General features: G+C 36.0%; 1 protein-coding gene and 1 long non-coding RNA gene across 15 annotated transcripts in view; one reads left to right on the top strand and one right to left on the bottom strand.

Moving 5' to 3' along the window:
* DAB1 (DAB adaptor protein 1) overlaps window positions 1–17319 on the top strand; it is a 728003-nt gene that overhangs the window by 397022 nt on the left and 313662 nt on the right. For all 14 annotated transcript variants that reach the window (XM_087889766.1, XM_034415187.3, XM_087889767.1 and 11 more), the window contains exon 3: window positions 1897–1963. The gene's annotated coding sequence lies outside the window, so the exon portion shown is untranslated. The remainder of the gene's footprint in view (window positions 1–1896; window positions 1964–17319) is intronic.
* LOC148114621 (uncharacterized) lies at window positions 4559–17186 on the bottom strand. The gene is made up of 3 exons (XR_015733113.1): window positions 16901–17186; window positions 7064–7312; window positions 4559–5027 (listed from the first exon to the last, which is right to left on the bottom strand). It is a non-coding gene; the product is annotated as an uncharacterized LOC148114621 (long non-coding RNA).

Here is a 17319-nt window from a genome sequence, read left to right as displayed (position 1 = left end):
GGGGAGACATGTGATATTTCCCAAAGCAACTTTCTGGATTGGAGGGGCTGTTTCTTAATTCTTTGTTATGATGAAACAGACCTGGAAGATCTGCACAATCCCAATATAGTCCTCATAACTGGATTAAAATAAAGAAGTCTTTGAGTTGAGTTAGTGAACTCAAGAATACAACCTTACACATTTCTTGGCACCTACTGGAAAGTTATTTGCTATTGCCAACTTCTGGGCTTTTTTTTTTTTTTTTACTTCCTGCTCTGGCTGACAACCCAGAATCTCCCAATGGTGTCTTGTCCAAGTATGAACTAGGATTGCTTAGTTCTGGTTGAGCCACAGATAATTGGAGTTCCAGCAAGCAAGCAAGCAAGCAATATACTCTCATTAAACAAAAGCTTAATATCTATATTCCTGTTTTTAATTGCTCCCTGAAGTGGTATAGTCCAGACCCAAATTTAATACTGAAATAGAATGAAGACCTTAAGGAAATATTTGATACTGTTTCTTGTTCCGATCATTTCTCTTAGGTATATCTGAAGCCTGGCTGGAAATCTGTAGATTTGCAAATATTGTTGTATTATATCAATAGCACTATTATCACAGTTACCGTAATAATCAATGGAATGCATGATGCATCAATCTGAGAACTTTCTGATTGATTGATTGATTGATTGATTGATTTGTTGATTAGTTGATTATGTGCCACTATGTAATTTTCAACTCCTAGTAACTACCTAAATAGATACCCCCGAAAATAAGCCCTCTCCCGAAAATAAGCCTTCCCCGAAAATTATGCGCAGCTGGTCTAGTTAGGGTTAGGGAGACAGAGCTGGAAATCAGGTAAGATGGCAAAAGGAGCCCTGTCTTGCTCCACGCACCCCAAAATAATAGGACCTCTCCAAAAGTAAGGCCAAGTGCTTATTTCGGGGTTCAAAAAGATATAAGACAGGGTCTTATTTTCAGGTAAACATGGTATTCTCTGTGATAATCTATCCATTACCTGATCCTTTAGTAGTGTACTCATTTCTGCTGTACCTGCGGTACCCAGAGAACTTTAGGTATATGTTTTGAAATAAATCACAATAGTAAATAAGAAAAATAAGGCAAAAAATGCACAGAACTATATAAGTCATGTGATAGCTCCTGCGTGAGCTGCACTGGCTCCCAGTGGTCTTCCGGGTCCACTTCAAGGTGTTGGTTACCACCTTTAAAACGCTCCATGGCATAGGACCTAGTTATCTTCGAGACCGCCTGCTGCTACCGATGACCTCCCACCGACCTGTGTACTCCCACAGAAAGGGCCTCTTCAGGGTGCCATTAGCCAAACAATGTAGGCTGGTGACCCCCAGGGGGAGGGCCTTCTCTATGGGGGCACCTACCCTTTGGAATCAGCTACCCCCAGAGATAAGGAGAATCCAAGACCTCGGTGCCTTCCACTGTGCCCTTAAAACTTTCTTTTTTCAGCAAGCCGGGCTGGCTTAAAATATTTTTAAAATATTTTTAATTGGTTTGTTATTTTAAATTGGGGCCAAATTAATATATATCTTTTTAATTGTTTTTAATGTTTGTATTGTATGTTTTTATCTGGCTGTACACTGCCCTGAGTCCCTTGGGAGAAGGTGCGGTATATAAATTCGAAATAAATAAATAAATAAAATAAAATAACTATATCTATTACAAGTTGCTTGCATGTAATATCGTGTGACACTGAATCTTTCAAGGCAAGCTTATGGATAGATAAACTAATCATATAATTATATGAATTGTCCATAACTTTTTTTTCTTTTACTTTGATCTATCAATCGGCTTCAAGTTCCAAAACAAACAGACACCTACTGAAACCCACTTCTGGAGACGTTTTATGTAAAGTTTTCTTATTTTCATTTATTTCCTTTTAAACAGTGACCAAGACTTGGTACTTGCCAGACTTCATGAACAGAAAAAGATTGGCTTTTCCTGAAGTATTAAGGTAATTTTATGATTCTTTTAAAGTATAAATTGAAACAACCAAATGTGGTTCTAACAACCAAATGGTTGTATTCCATGTTAATACACACTGGCAGAAATATATATATATTTGTTAAATATTTTAATGTTAAGAAATTATTTCTTACTATGTTGAACTATAAGCATGGTTTAATGTAACTGTTGTTTTCAAGTGATCATCCTCTTTTGCCTTTGGATGGAAATACTTCCCTCCCCCCCCCTTTTCACTCATCTATTATCCATCTATCATCTATCTATCATTTACCTATCTGTCTAAACTTAAAAGACTTTCTATACTGCCATTTTTCATTTTCCTGCAGCTTAGATGAATTTATTTATTTATTTATTTATTTTATTTTTATTTATTTTTATATGCCGCCCTTCTCCGGAGACTCAGAGTGGCTTACAATGCGTTAAGCAATAGCCTTCATACTTTTGTATATTTTATACAAAGTTAGCTTATTGCCCCCACAAACCAGGTCCTCATTTTACCCACCTTAGAAAGGATGGAAGGCTGAGTCGACCTTGAGCCTGGTGAGAATTGAACTCACAGTAATTGCAGGCAGCTAGATGTTAAATGCTTAGTAGAAGGCATTAGCCTCCTACGCCACTCAGGCTCTTTTTTGAAAACAACTATTAGAAAGCTATTATTATAGGTTAGCACCAGTGGTGCGATTCAGTCAGTTCGAGAGAACTGGTTGTTAACTTTCTGAGCAGTTTGGTGAACTGGTTGTTGGAAGAAATCATTATGGGAGAGAACTGCTTGTTAAATTATTTGAATCCCACCACGGATTAGCACTTTGTCATAATTAGTATTGATCAATTCAGCGGCATTGTGGTAGTTTTCTAAATTTGGTTATGGTGAGATGTGTGGTTATCAGTATATTCTTGTAGGGGAAAAAAATGGGCTTTTTATGTGTTTCATGGTTATTTTAGGATGACTTTAAAGATTTGGAAGCTGGCAGTGAGGTTGTATCTCTTTAGTAGCCTAGGCATGTTTTATGATATTGTGCTGAATCAGCTTTCTTGCTGGGAGAGTGGTAACAATTTTTGTGATTATGAAAATATCTTTATACTTGATGGAAGACAGATTTATTCATCTCGCATTTTATTGCAAAGAAAGCTAAGTCATATTTACAAAACCAGAAAGCAAACCGGATTAAAATTATTTTTTAAAATTTATACCATTTTTTAAATGTTGTGATGTATTTTTTGAATTTATTATAAAAAAAGGTGTCCATATGTGTGTGCGTGCGTGCATGCGTGTATGCTTGTGCATACAGAAATATATTAATATTACAGAATTTTTAAAAACCAGAAATATAAATAAATCAGCTTATGTTGGAAAAACAATATATTCAGTGAAACCAAACTCCATATACCAAAGTCCACTTTTGTGGGTGTAAAGAAGTGTGATTCCATATCTACAATACATATTAACATTTTATTTTAATATGTTACAAATCTCTTTGCTCCCTTCTAGTTCTAATTTGCTTTAGGCACAAAGCTACCTGGGAGACCTTGGACCAGTCAGTCTCTCTCAAACCTACAAACCAGGCAATGGCAAGTAACTTTGGAAATACCTTGCCAAGAAAACTGCAGGGACTTGTTCATGCAGTTGCCAGGAGTCAACAACGATTTGAAGGCACTCTCTCTCACACACACAGAAATATGCAAAGGTCATAGTAAACCATGTTTGGGAAATGATAAAGGAGGAACTTAAAAGTATTATGCTCCTCAATTATTTTTTTTCAACTGAAACATGGATAATGTTTGAACTCCTAAAAACTAAGGATCTCTTCTTCTCCGATGAAGAAGTCTTGTCAAATGCCTATTAAAGTTTTCTAATTCTTCGTAGAATAAGAATTTGTAGGAATTGTATGTAGTATTATAGTATTGTACATCTGAAAAAGGCAACTTTTTCAGGCCCAGGAACTGAACTGCCCAATGATTTGGAAGGCTGAGAAAAGTAATGTATAGCTAGGCTGGATTTGGGATTTTCTAATTCTGCCTCATCCCATTTTATTTTATCTTGTTTTATTTTTTAAAAAGTAGATTAATCCATATTTGTTAGAATTTATACTACAGTTGGAGGTTGTTTCATCATTCAATAATGTGGAAATTGCAGCAATATTTTTGGTTTGAAGGAAGGATCTGGAGCCACCTTGCAGATTGCCAAGCCTACTCTAGCCGATGGTTATGATCACCATTATATCATTATTATTTCATCATTTCATTATTTATTTATTTATCCAACTATATTTCCATGAGGCTATTCTAGGCAGCTTACAATAACAAAAAAGGAAGAAAATGAAAGGGGCATAAACAGAACAGAAGTAAAATGATAGAACAATAAAATAAATGAGAAAGAACACAAGGTGTCTATAATTGCCTCAAGTGATGTATCGTACCTTATAGCCATTCATCTATTACAGCTTTGAAGAAGAGACATATGGATGATTTTGTATTGTTCATTTTTTTTCCTTCTCCACTGAGATGTCCTCTTCCATCAGTAATGTGCTTGGCATCATTTCCAACAGAGTTTGCGTTGCATAAGGTGAATGTATCCTTATGGTGCAATTCAGTTGTGCAATGAGCACAAATAATGCTGAATATATTTTGTGATGATTGGAATGCATTTTGCAACATAAAATGATGAATAAGCTGCCAATAAAAGTGATTGAAATGCATGGAAGGAATTGATGGTGGCTGGGGAAGGTTATCGTGTAAGGAAACAGCAACTGGAAAGCATAGCTAGAAAAATAAAATAACTAGGAGTTATTTTGGTATTTATGTTTTAATGGTAAAAATGTAGCTGGCTATAATTTTCTATAATCTTTTAGATTCTCCCCCCCCCTTTTTTTTGTAACACTCTTTCACAAAGAATTCCAAGAAAATTCAAAACTAATTTCATTGATCAAATTATTGCTGAAGAAATGGATGGCATTTTCATAGCATTTATGGAGCTTTAGATGGGAAGCCAGATCAGTTAATTTAATTCCATAATGAAGTTAACACCTTAGCCCTCGAAGAAGCTTACAGTAAAGCTGAAACAAAATCAGACAAAATGAAATATTATATAGTATGTGTATGACAATAATAATATTATACAGTATGTGTATAACAATAATAATACATATCAAGCAAAATTATTTTGGTAACATAGTCTTGAGCCCTCCTTATTGTACCAAAAACAAATCAAAAGTTTGCGTATGTACTTAGCTATTTATTATTTTTCTGTTTCTTTATTGTTTACTTTTAATTTAAAACAAATATTTTCAAAAAAGATAATATCTAATAAATAGACAGGTAGTTACTGAAAATATACAGTTAACATTCAACGTAACATCAGCAAATCATTCCAAGCAGAGATCATTGAGTTGTTTTCATGATATATTAAAAACAGAGGGAAGATGGGTGTCCAAATAAATTAGGTAAATAAATACATAAATAATTTCCAGCCCCTTTCAAAAGTTTACTTTTTTTAACAACTTTTTTCATTCCGGTTAACAGGATTTTAAAAAAAAAAAAAAGAGAGAGAGATATGTGTGAATATTTATGAAATATTTATGGGTGGGGATAAACAACAGGTAAAGAAAGTACTAGTTATTTCTCCATTGTACTGAAGCCTCTCTGACTCCCTGCACTTCAGTTAAGTCCCAGAGAAGACATCAAGAGAAAAAACTTCTCCCAAGAGACTTCTATAGTGCAAGCAGTTAGGGCAATGCAGTGATGAAGAGATGGGGGGGGGGGCGGAACCAGCCACAGAATTTTTGGGCAATCCACTGCAATAAAGTATGATAAGCTTAGAAGCTCCACAAATGGATTTGTCCAGAGAAGCCTTTTTTTTTTTTTACTTTTTACTTTTAAAAGCATTTTTTTCTACAACCTCTTTGGCCGAAAAAATGCTTTTAAAAGTAAAAAAAAAAAAAGGCTCATCTGAGATTGCCAGAGGCTTTTAAATACATTTTTTCTGCAACCTCTTCAGCCAAAGAGGTTGTAGGAAAAAAAAATGCCTTTAAAAGCCTCTGGTGATCCCAGCTGAGTTGCCTGATCATCAGAAGCTTTTAAAAGCATTTTTTTTCCGGCAACCTCTTAAGGTTCTTAAGGTTCTAGAAAAAATGCTTTTAAAAGTAAAAAAAAAAAGTTAGCCACACCCACGCAGTCACATTACCCCCACCAAGCCACGCCCACAAAATAAGCCATGCCCACAGAACCGATAGTAAAAAATTTTAGAACCCACTTGGATTACTTTCACATCCATTTTTATGATTTATGATTCATCGTGGAACACCATGCCTTCAGCAGTTGTGGGTGCTCCAACACTGGAGACTTTTAAGAAGGGACTAGGCAACCATTTGTCAAAAAAGGTATAGGGTTTCCTGATTAAGCAGGTTGGACTGGAAAACCTCCAATGTCCCTTCCATCTCTATTATTCTGTATTCCATATACCCACACTTAAATTAATTATTTACCCAGATAAATTTTATACTGCACTCCACACAGTAACTGACTGACTGACAGTCTAGGACTGGACTCTTTCATCAATCCAACCTGAGAAATCTTCCTGGTTGTTTTCAAGCAAACAAACAAAAAAGAAATCAGGTGATATAAAATGTTATAGTATGATTCACTTTGCAGAGAGTGGGGTACGGATTTAGTTAGTTGAGTAGATAAGCTGATCTGTGCTAAATTGATTGATTGCAAATTCCTAGAAAGTCTGTATCAATTTCATTCAAGGAGTCATGTTTTCCACTTTGCTGTCATTGGATGATAAATTCTTGACTTGAGGGCAAGACAGAAGTGTCAACAAATCCTTAAAGGAGTTATTTGCTCTGATTTCTAATCCCAAATTGTTCTATTTGGACAAGAATAGAAATGAAAAAAAAATTGTTTATGGCCATATATTTGTTTTCAAGCACATGATTACCTAATACATAAAAATCTTATGGCACAATACTAGGTAGTAAGTAGGTGGATAGATAGATAGATAGATAGATAGATAGATAGATAGATAGATAGATAGATAGTACAATTACCACCCAATCTTCTTTTAGGTATGCAATCTTGAAATAATACCTACTTATATTTGATCTATAAAATAGTGTTGGAATAATGTGCTCGTCTTCTCCTTTAACTCCTCTGTTGAGATATTCTTCTTCCCAGAGATCAAAGGCAAGGCTGATGTCTGCTGCTTCCCCAGGTCCACAGCTAATGGCTAGTTCTTTGTTTGGTTTCCCAATGTTTATCCATCGATGAATGCTTCAACTCCATTAGAAGACAAATATACAAGGATGCTCTTTTTTTTTATTACACAGTGGCTAAAATATCTCTGTTGGAACATTGGGTTAACAAAAGAAGGAAGTTATAATGAATGTAACTGTAGATGTATTCTACGTTGTGCTAATGATAATAACTGCAGGCTAAATCACATATTATAAATTATAATCAGGTGATATTCTCCATAAAATATTAGGTGGGTGTCCTTTAAAGGTTATAACATGTAAATGTGGAATACACAATTTCCCAAAGTAGTCTAGTTTAAGCAACTGAGTTATTTGACACAAGCAAGTGCAACTCATATGCTACTGTCTTCTCCAACTTGATTTTTTTTGGGATGTACTGGACTTAATTTCCATAATCCCTAGCCAATTAAACTTCTATTCTTGCATACACAACATTCAGTGAAGCAAATGCCACATTTTTGTGTGACAATGGTGGTTGGAAAGTATTCTGCTGAATTCATGAGTATTCTGAATCATAGTATGTCTTATCAGAAGAGCTTTAAACTGAATCCAGTGGGAGTTATAAGCAACACCCAGAAGTAAATACTTCAGTTGAAGACTTGAGTTTTGCAAAAAGAAGTGGGAGTGTTGGTACAATTTGGCTTATTAAATTACACAGTGGGGGAAAAATGGAAATACCATTGCCTTATAAAATTTAGTCTTATACATTAATACTTCAAGAATCAAAATAAACAAGATTAACTGGAACTGCTAGTACTGTAAGCAGAATAAAGAATAATGGAAGTTTATTTTTAGATTTTTTAAAATCCCCTTTATATTATTTTTATAAGTAACTCAATGTGGCAAACATACCTAATACTCCTTCCTCCTCCAATTTTCCTCACAATTACAACTGTGTGAGTAGGGCTGAGAGAGTGTGCCTGGCTCAAAGTCACCCAGCCAGCCTTCATACCAAGTGCAGGACTGGAACTCACAGTCTCCTATTTTCTAGCTTGGTGCCTTAACCACTAGACCAAACTAGCTCTCAGATCTTAAATTATTGAACAGTAGATTCCAATCTAATTATAAAGAAGACTTCTGATTTAGAGCAGTTTGACTTTGAATATAACTAACTAACTAACATGTTGGTGGGCTCCTTGTGCTGGCTGCACTAATGTTGAGGCTAGACAGACATTTCTCAAAGATGTTTTAATTGGAGGGAGTTAGATTCAAAGACCTAAATAGCTGTTTCCAATTTTATAATTTCCAATACCTAATAATAATGGAAAAAAGGATGGTTTGTTTCAGTGCTCTAAAATAGCTAAAGTAGTTTGATCGACTAGACTTCAGAACATCATAGAAACTAATGTTGAATATATTTAGGGTGATTAGCTACCAACCAATATTCTGATTTTTAATAATTTTTTCTGTTTCTTCTTTATAGCATATAAATATCTACCAGACAGTAAAATTGCTATAAACAGAACTCCTATACCTGTAAAGTATATTCCATTTTTTTTCCTGTAGAAATATTCACCAACCTGGTATTCGCTCATGATTGCCATGTAGGATGGCTGAGGTGTGAATTCTATTTCAGCAGAGTGTGAAAATTAGGTGACAGAAAATATTTTTATACTTTATTCTCATACTAAAAATATGATTAGACAATTGGAAGCCCAGTGGACAAATTATAAAAACCTGGTCTATTTTACTGATGAAAGTTAGAAAGAAACTTTAAAAAAATTACTAGCTAGAAAACTTCTATATATGCTTCATATATTATATTTAACATTGTATGGTTGAACAGGCCATAAAGAATTGCCTACAATATTAAATAGATCCCAGCATGCTTAAGGTGATGTGTGAATCCAGCTATAATCTTAGAAAGGCTCAGTCTTTGTTGTTTCAATAGCAAAGAATTCTTCAACATATTTTTATAACATCATCAGGTAGTAAAACAAGCAGTATTGCCCAGAAACAGTAAGCTGAAATTTGACAGAAAAGAAGAAAGGGAAAGAAAAATTGAGTTTAAAGGAAAAGCTGAAAAGTGGACACAGAAATTGCAGTTGGTATTGTCCGGAAAAGATGGAGAACGGTCCAGGAAACAATAAAATGTAGATGTCAAAAGAATGACCTTCAGTGGGAAAGAATTTCAGATTATGAAGTTGTTGAAATGCAATTGTTTAGCCTGCTGTTTACATTATAGTGGATTTATCTATAAAAGCCCACTGAGTTAGCAGAACGTTTGTGTACTCAAAATATAAGCACTGTATCTAAAATAGGCAGCAGACGGCACAGAACATTGGATAATGTAAGCATTTCTGGCTGTTTCTATAACACATTGATAACTTGCTGGAAAAAATTACACACAGTTATAGCAGCATGGATACATGCACTCCAATACACACACACTCACACACTTGGATAAGACGTGACATTGATGGTGCTGCGTCTGTCTTAAACACCATATTATATTGTCTAAAAAAAAGAGAGAGAAGGGAAATTTTGTATTGAAGATTACAATCTCATTCTTTAGGACTTGTCTAAAAATCAGATTCCCATGTTCTTGGTTTGACAATATTATAATAGACATCTAAGAAGAACTAACACCAGTTTCCATAAGAACCTGTAAAGCACCGCATATCCTAATGATAATATGGTAACATCATAAATTATCTGAAATAGTTTTTAAAACGCAGAAAAAATGGGAAAATAAAACTAGAGGAGTAGTTAAAGGCTGTGGAATGTCTGCATAAAAATCACTGTATTTAGATTCTCTGCATCATCAGCAAAGAAAGATGAGAGACTGTGAGTTTGAATATCAGAATTTTTACGACAGTCATAAATCCAAGGACTAATATTTCTTCTACCTTTTTCTTTACCATGTGACATGTTTATATGACCTCAATAGTTCTCTTTCCAAGACAGAAGGATGTTCCCTTGTTGCACTTTGTGATCCTCTTATATCTTATTTCTACACCCAAAACAAATGGAGCAATTTCATCATGAATGACTTCCTATCCCTACCAGGCATCCCTCTGAAGGAAACTTTTTTTCATTCAGTTTGTTAGAAAAAGCAAACATGATGTGATTGGCAAATATATGAATATGAATGCAAACATCTGAACAAGAGCCCAGGGGAGATGGGTGGTGCAAAAATGTAATGAATGAATGAATAAATAACTTATTTTGTTCTTGCTCTTACATTTTAAGAAATAACATAAAAATATTAAAGTTCATGGAAAGAAGATACATGATATTTTAAGTTAAGAAAGATGAAAGACAAAGTATCTGGGATATCTCTCTGTTTCTCTACTATTATGAATTCCATAACGAAAATTGTGGTCTCCTATACACACACACACACACACACACACACACACGAATATAGTTTAAGGTATTGTGTGTGTGTGTGTGTGTGTGTGCACGCACATACATATATGACTCATTCTTGCGATGTTTTATGAATACATTAATAATGTACAAAGGCAAAAATATATAATTTACTGAAGGCTGAGATTAGTGAATTACAATGCCAAATAATAAATAGAGAATTAAAAATTATCTTAGATCATTTAAATTTCAGAAGAAATAAATCACAGGAGCTTAATAGAATAATAAAGGCATGGGACAGAAGGAATTTATTCATCCAAAGTGAAAACCAAATTAGTTTTAAAAGCTAAGCACTACAAGAATTTTTTATTTTATTTTTTTTACAGATGACCTAGTTACCTTTTAAAAGCATTTTCATGCAAATCTCAGCTGTGTTTATTCACACTCTGTTCTGTTAAAAATTCCCATACTAAATTTGAAAAGGATAAATAATGATTGCTTTCTATTTTTCAAGCATGCATTATTCTGCTTAATTCAAAAGAGCCAACAATTTGCAAGACTCCTATTCTCACGCTGTTTATCCTGGAATAGATATATGAAACCATGATTATCTGCCTCTCAGGTCAATGAATCTGTTTTAGAAGAATGATTTTCAAAATTGTTTTCAAAAGTATTACTGAGACTGTATATAATTGTAGAAGTGGGAAAACTCTATAAAAATGGTTGTTTAATATTTTCCAGTAGGAATTGTGTTACTGAGGCTGAGTGCCATACAATTGCACTGGAATACTGTAGCAGATGCCTTCTGGACTTTTTATATCTGATGAAGTTCTTTCATGATCTGAAAAGCAAAGGTAAAAACCCTTTCTGGCTCCAAAATAGGCATGCTGTTGCAGAACTCAGAATATAAGCCAACAACAGAGCAGAAAGCTTTAAATAAATAATATACTCTGACAAAACAGATTGGACATATTACTATTATTCTTGAGCTGGGTACCAGATTTTAATTCAGATTTTCAGATTTTACTTTTCAGTTGTGCTTGTGGTTTCTTCTGTGGCTGGTATGTCTCTCAAAAATGGCATTGAATAATGCTAAGCATCCAGTTTTTATTACTGTTGTTTCAGTTAATAGAGAAGATGTGTGAGAAGAGAATATAATCAATTAGAAAGCAGACTTTCTAAATTTGTCTGGTTTTGATTCCACCATCATTCAGAAAAGTACTAACCGGGTATCTTGGGGTGAGTCTGTATATAAAGGACTCCTAGTTCTGAGCATATTTAAGTCCAAAATTAAAGACACCCCCTTCAAAGATAAATCTATTCCCTGTCATCTACTCAGTGGTAGGTTTTTTTTTCTTCATTTCAGCTTTATTGAGGGTTTGGATGAAGCTCGTTTGTCCGTATGGTTTTCAAACTACAGGGTATCCAAAAAACTTTCCAATATATTATAACAAATGATCAAAAGTCTTTGAAATTGTTGCAACATCTCAAAATTTATAGTTAGGCAGTGTCAAGAAGAATGATTTTTTGTGTGTGTGGCGGACGCTTTTTTTTATTAGGCTAGAGATCTGGGTAAAGAGAGCAAAACAGGTATCAAGTTACAATGAAATCTGCAGTTATAAGTTGGAATCCCGCTAGGTACCAACATTTCAAGGAACAGTACCAAATGCCTGCCAGCCTGCCTGCTTGCCTCCCTCTCTCCCCTTCCATTTATAATGAAACCCACCTTTACTTTTCTGCATACATTTTGCAACATTGTTGCACAAAACTGGATTTTTCTTTGCTAGCTTCTCCTTCAATATCAACACCAACTTTGGACCGATTCTGGTTTGTTTTTAAAGAATTGTACTGGACAGACAGGTGGATGGATATACATAGAGATGGACAGATAGAATTCTGATCCTCTTTCCAACCTTGCATTGAGTAAAAAAGGAGAAATGCTGAAAAGGCAAGAAACAATAGCTTTTGCTTGTGAAAGAATGGCTGTTCCAGTTCTCTGATCTCACCTACTGCATCTTAGATAACTAGTGTCATACCTTTCTCCTCCCCTGAATTCTCTTTATAGAAAGGATCTGTGTGCTGTTTTGTAACTGAAGTAGAATAAAATCCAGAGTTCACTTCTTTGAGCTGGCTTATTTTGGTGCTGGAATCTACGTTGAATGTCAGACATTAGTTTTCTATGAGGAAGAGTGCTAAATCACAAAGGCAAGAATTTATGTCAGAAAAGATTAAATTTTCCTCTGTTATCCTGATAACTGACACCCACAATAATAACTACTTAAATAGTAAAAATCAGACACATTTACTGCAATGCTAGAATTTCCAAATTAAATAATTCCAATCCTCATGTCTTGACATTCTCTCTTTTTTTTACAATCCTACATGTCACAATGTTATATATTTTATTCTGCATATGTGCAAATGTCCTCCATTATTTCTATTAGCTTGTTAAATATCATCATACACTTTTTTTGCTGTTTGGTTTTGAGTGATGGTCTTTGTCTCCGGAAGCACTTTTATCTTTCACTTTCCTTTTCTACTGCCCACTCTGCATTATTTAATGAAATGACAAAGAACATCTATATTGTTATGAAGTCATTTGATGACTTGCTGGTGGAGGATTAAACACCAATTACTGTGATGTGAGTTACAGATTTAGAGATAGAAGGGAGGAGATGATCACTTAATAAATTTATTATGAAGGCAAACGAGTCCATTATAAATCATACTACCTCATTAAGGAAGGCATTCACTCGTCTAAACACACAGGTGACAGAGGTTAACTTTGCTGCCTTGACATCAACTTTGGCATCATTTCTTCACAACTAAATGGGGAATCATTACTTTCTAATATCCTGGATTCCCATTCTTACATTGCCTGGTATTTGTTTATGCCAACCTCAAGATGTGACAACTGAAGTAAATGCCAATGAAATGTGAATACATATAATAGAAATGATGATGATAATAAATATGCAAGCTCATTATCTCAATTGGTTAATGGACATTATGCCTGAGTTCCTCAGTTAATGTAAGCCATGACTGAGGTGCCAAAGCAGAATTCCAGAAGAAGTGTAGAATGAAGGGACAAGGGAGGAAGACTTATTCCCTGTACTAATTTCTGATTTTATATAGATAGATAGATAGATAGATAGATAGATAGATAGATAGATAGATGTAGGTCTTTGGTTATTCGGGTCTTCTCCCACGTAAAATTGGAAGTGTCTTGGCGACGTTTCGACAAAGTCTCATTCGTCATCTTCAGGCTGGTGTTCTCGGCTTCGTGCTTCCAGGAGCAATGTGAGATCGCAGCTGTCTCTTCCTTTTAACTGCTAGTGGGGGTGTGAGCTGATTGGGTGGGAACTTGGCTGTGTTCTGATTGGGTGGAGGTGTGTTCTGATTGGTTAGGGGCTTGGCTGTGCTCTGATTGGATGGGGGGTTGGTTGTGCTCTGATTGGCTGGGGGTGTGTTCTGTTTGGGTGGGGGCTTGGTTGTGCTCAGCTTAGTCTGAGTTGCAGGGGGATTTGAGCTGGTGAGCTGCGTTGTTGTTGTTTGGCTTCGTGTTTGTGGCCGTGCGAGCTCTTCATGGTGGGTGTCAGTCTGCTTCATGTATGGATTGGAGGGGTTTAAAGTGGCTAATGATGCAGCTGCGGTCTGGCTTCTGGTCCTTGGTCGTGGCTCATTATCAGTGTGGGTTTGAGTCTGTTTTCTGCGTGGATGTGTGGTGGTGACATCCTGTGTGGCTCTCGTGAGTGTGGGTCTGGTGTCATTCGTCGTGTTAGGGACTCGTTTGTCAATAAGGGCGGGTTTCCAAATGGCTGGTAGGCGGGAGGTATCGTCTCATTTGTTCATGCTGTGTGGGCGTTTTTCTATCTCGATGGCTTCTCTGATTATTCTGTTGTTAAAGTGTTCAGTTTTGGTGATAGTTCTGGTCTTTTTAAAGTCAATATCATGTCCTGTGGCTTTAAGGTGTTGGACCAGGGAAGAAGTTGGTTCCTCTTTTCTGACTGAGTTCTTGTGTTCTTCTATGCGTGCACTTATTCGTCTGTTGGTTTGTCCGATGTATGTGGTGGGGCAGGCGGTGCATGGGATTTCATATACTCCTTGATTTTCTAACTCAATTTTGTCTTTGGGGTTCCTTAGGATGGTGGATATTTTTCGGTTTGTGCAGAATGCTGTCTTGATGTTATGTTTGTGGAGGATTTTGCTTATTCTGTCTGTGGTGCCTTTTATGTATGGGAGGAGGGCTTTGCCGTTTTCTTGTTCTCTGTCTTGGATTTTAGTGGGGGTTTCTTTTTGGATTAGGTTGGTGATCTTATTTCTTTGGAATCCATTGGATGTTAGTACGTTAGTGAGAGTGTGTAGTTCGGTTTTTAGGTGTTGTTCGTCAGCTAAGCGTTTTGTTCTGGAAATGAACAAAACACACCCCCAGCCAATCAGAGCACAACCAACCCCCCATCCAATCAGAGCACAGCCAAGCCCATAACCAATCAGAACACACCTCCACCCAATCAGAACACAGCCAAGTTCCCACCCAATCAGCTCACACCCCCACTAGCAGTTAAAAGGAAGAGACAGCTGCGATCTCACATTGCTCCTGGAAGCACGAAGCCGAGAACACCAGCCTGAAGATGACGAATGAGACTTCGTCGAAACGTCGCCAAGACACTTCCAATTTTACGTGGGAGAAGACCCGAATAACCAAAGACCTACATACAAACACCCGCGAAAACCTGAGAAAACATATATATATATATATATATATAATCAGAAAATATATATTTTCTTACTTCTTCGTAGGGTTTATGTGTGTTTTTCCTCTAGCCAGGTTTTCCCTACGTAACCAAGGTTTTTCTGCAGCCCCAGCTCAGTAGAATCACATCCACAGCTAGCTCCCACCTAGCTCTTCCTGCTAGGTGGGAGACCTATATAGATCTATTTCCAGCTCGTTTGCTTTCATCAGTGAGCCGGGGCTGCAGAAAAACCTTGGTTACGTAGAGAAAACCTGGCTAGAGGAAAAACACACATAAACCCTATGAAGTTTATACATACATGTATACATACACACACACACACACACACACACACACACACACACATACATGCACACACACACATATACAGTATATACCACTTATCCCTGCACTGATTTCTATTTTAGAAAGAGAGAGAGAGAGAGAGAGAGAGAGATGGAGATGGAGATAATATCAGAAATTAGTGCAGGGATAAGTCTTCCTCCTTTGTCCCTCCACTTTATAACTCTTCTGGCATTTAAAATCCTGTTCATTATGTCATAGAATTTATCCACTAGGACAGAATTTCTCTAAATATATACAACTAGAATATGGAGTGGAGAATTGAAAGGTATATTCATTTGTCACTGCACTGATTCTGTGTCTAATAATATGCTTTCTTTTTGAAGAAGCAAAACAGATCCAGTGATAGAATCTTATAAAACAAAGCCTCTGGACATCATAGGAATTATACAATGGTTAAAATATGTTTAAAAATCCAATGAACATGACTTTAAAGGTCTTTAGATTCGGTTTGGTCTAGTGATTAAGACCCCAGGCTAGAAAGTCTGAGACCATGAGTTCAAGCCCTGCTTTAGCCATGGAAGGCAGTTGGGTGACTTTGGACCAGTCATTCTCTCTCCCAGCCCAACCCACTTCGCAGGTGGATGTTGTGAGAAAAATAGGAGGAGGAAGGTGTGTTGGATATATTTTCTGCCTTGAGTTATTTGTAAAAATAATAAAGGCAGGATAAAAATAAATAATAAAAATGCACAAATCATGGGACTTACTTTGATGGACTTACAATGTTAAATTGAACAAAACATTTGTTAATATTAATTACACACAGTTAAGGACTTTTGTCCATAATAATATACCTTAAAAGGCTTAGGAGGATATTTTTTTAAAAAAAAATAGTGTTGAATTAACAATATTGTATGTGCCAGGCAAACATAGTAGCCCATAGACAAAGCCACTATAAATTTTCCCTCCCTTATTAAAACTCTCTAACCTTTACATAGAGGAGGCAAGGACTACTCAGATGACCCTGGAATAGTAAATACTGCATTCAGTTCCATACTGCTTGTTCTTCCACTTACTATTAGTCATTTCCCAGAACTTGGCCAATTGCCCAAGTTATTCTATATTACACAAAATGACTATTGCATGAGCATCAGGAATAGCATCAGTTATATAAAAACTAGAAAAACATGTAGCCCTTAGGAATCATTCAGAACTTTGGGAGTGGATTATCCTTATAATGATAATTTTTCATTTCTGCTAAACCAAATAGCCTCTCAGCAGAAAATAATCAGACCATGACAAGGGACAGGTTGTATATTTCCTTACCTTAAGACCTTTATCTTCATGCACTGCGGAAAAAGGAAATCAATTACAGATGGTGGGCCAAATACAAGTTGGGATAACCTCATTACGATCGTGGCACTTGTAAATCCTAAACTACCTCGATCCAATTGCCTTGGAATACTCTGATGAAAGCAATGAACTCAGTTTAAAGCTTGCCTCTCACTCAAGCCACATAATGAGGATCCTCATTTCAAAATCTATTTCTTCGTGTCGCGTAATGTATGCAGTTCCATGTCTCATGATTACCATAACACATCAACACACTGACTCTCGGTCTTAATTTAGTTAAGCCTATGGTGAAAAATATTCAGTCTCAGCATGACAACAGAAACAACATCCTACCATATGTTGTACATAATGACTTAGGCTGATGGGTGTGTCTGTCACTCTCCCAGCATATT

This window comes from Pantherophis guttatus, chromosome 3 (genome assembly GCF_059756535.1).
Source record: "Pantherophis guttatus breed Tessera chromosome 3, ASM5975653v1, whole genome shotgun sequence".
NCBI lineage: Eukaryota > Metazoa > Chordata > Lepidosauria > Squamata > Colubridae > Pantherophis > Pantherophis guttatus.
The sequence above is the reverse complement of the archived record's forward strand: the minus strand, read 5'-3'. Positions and strand labels throughout refer to the sequence as shown.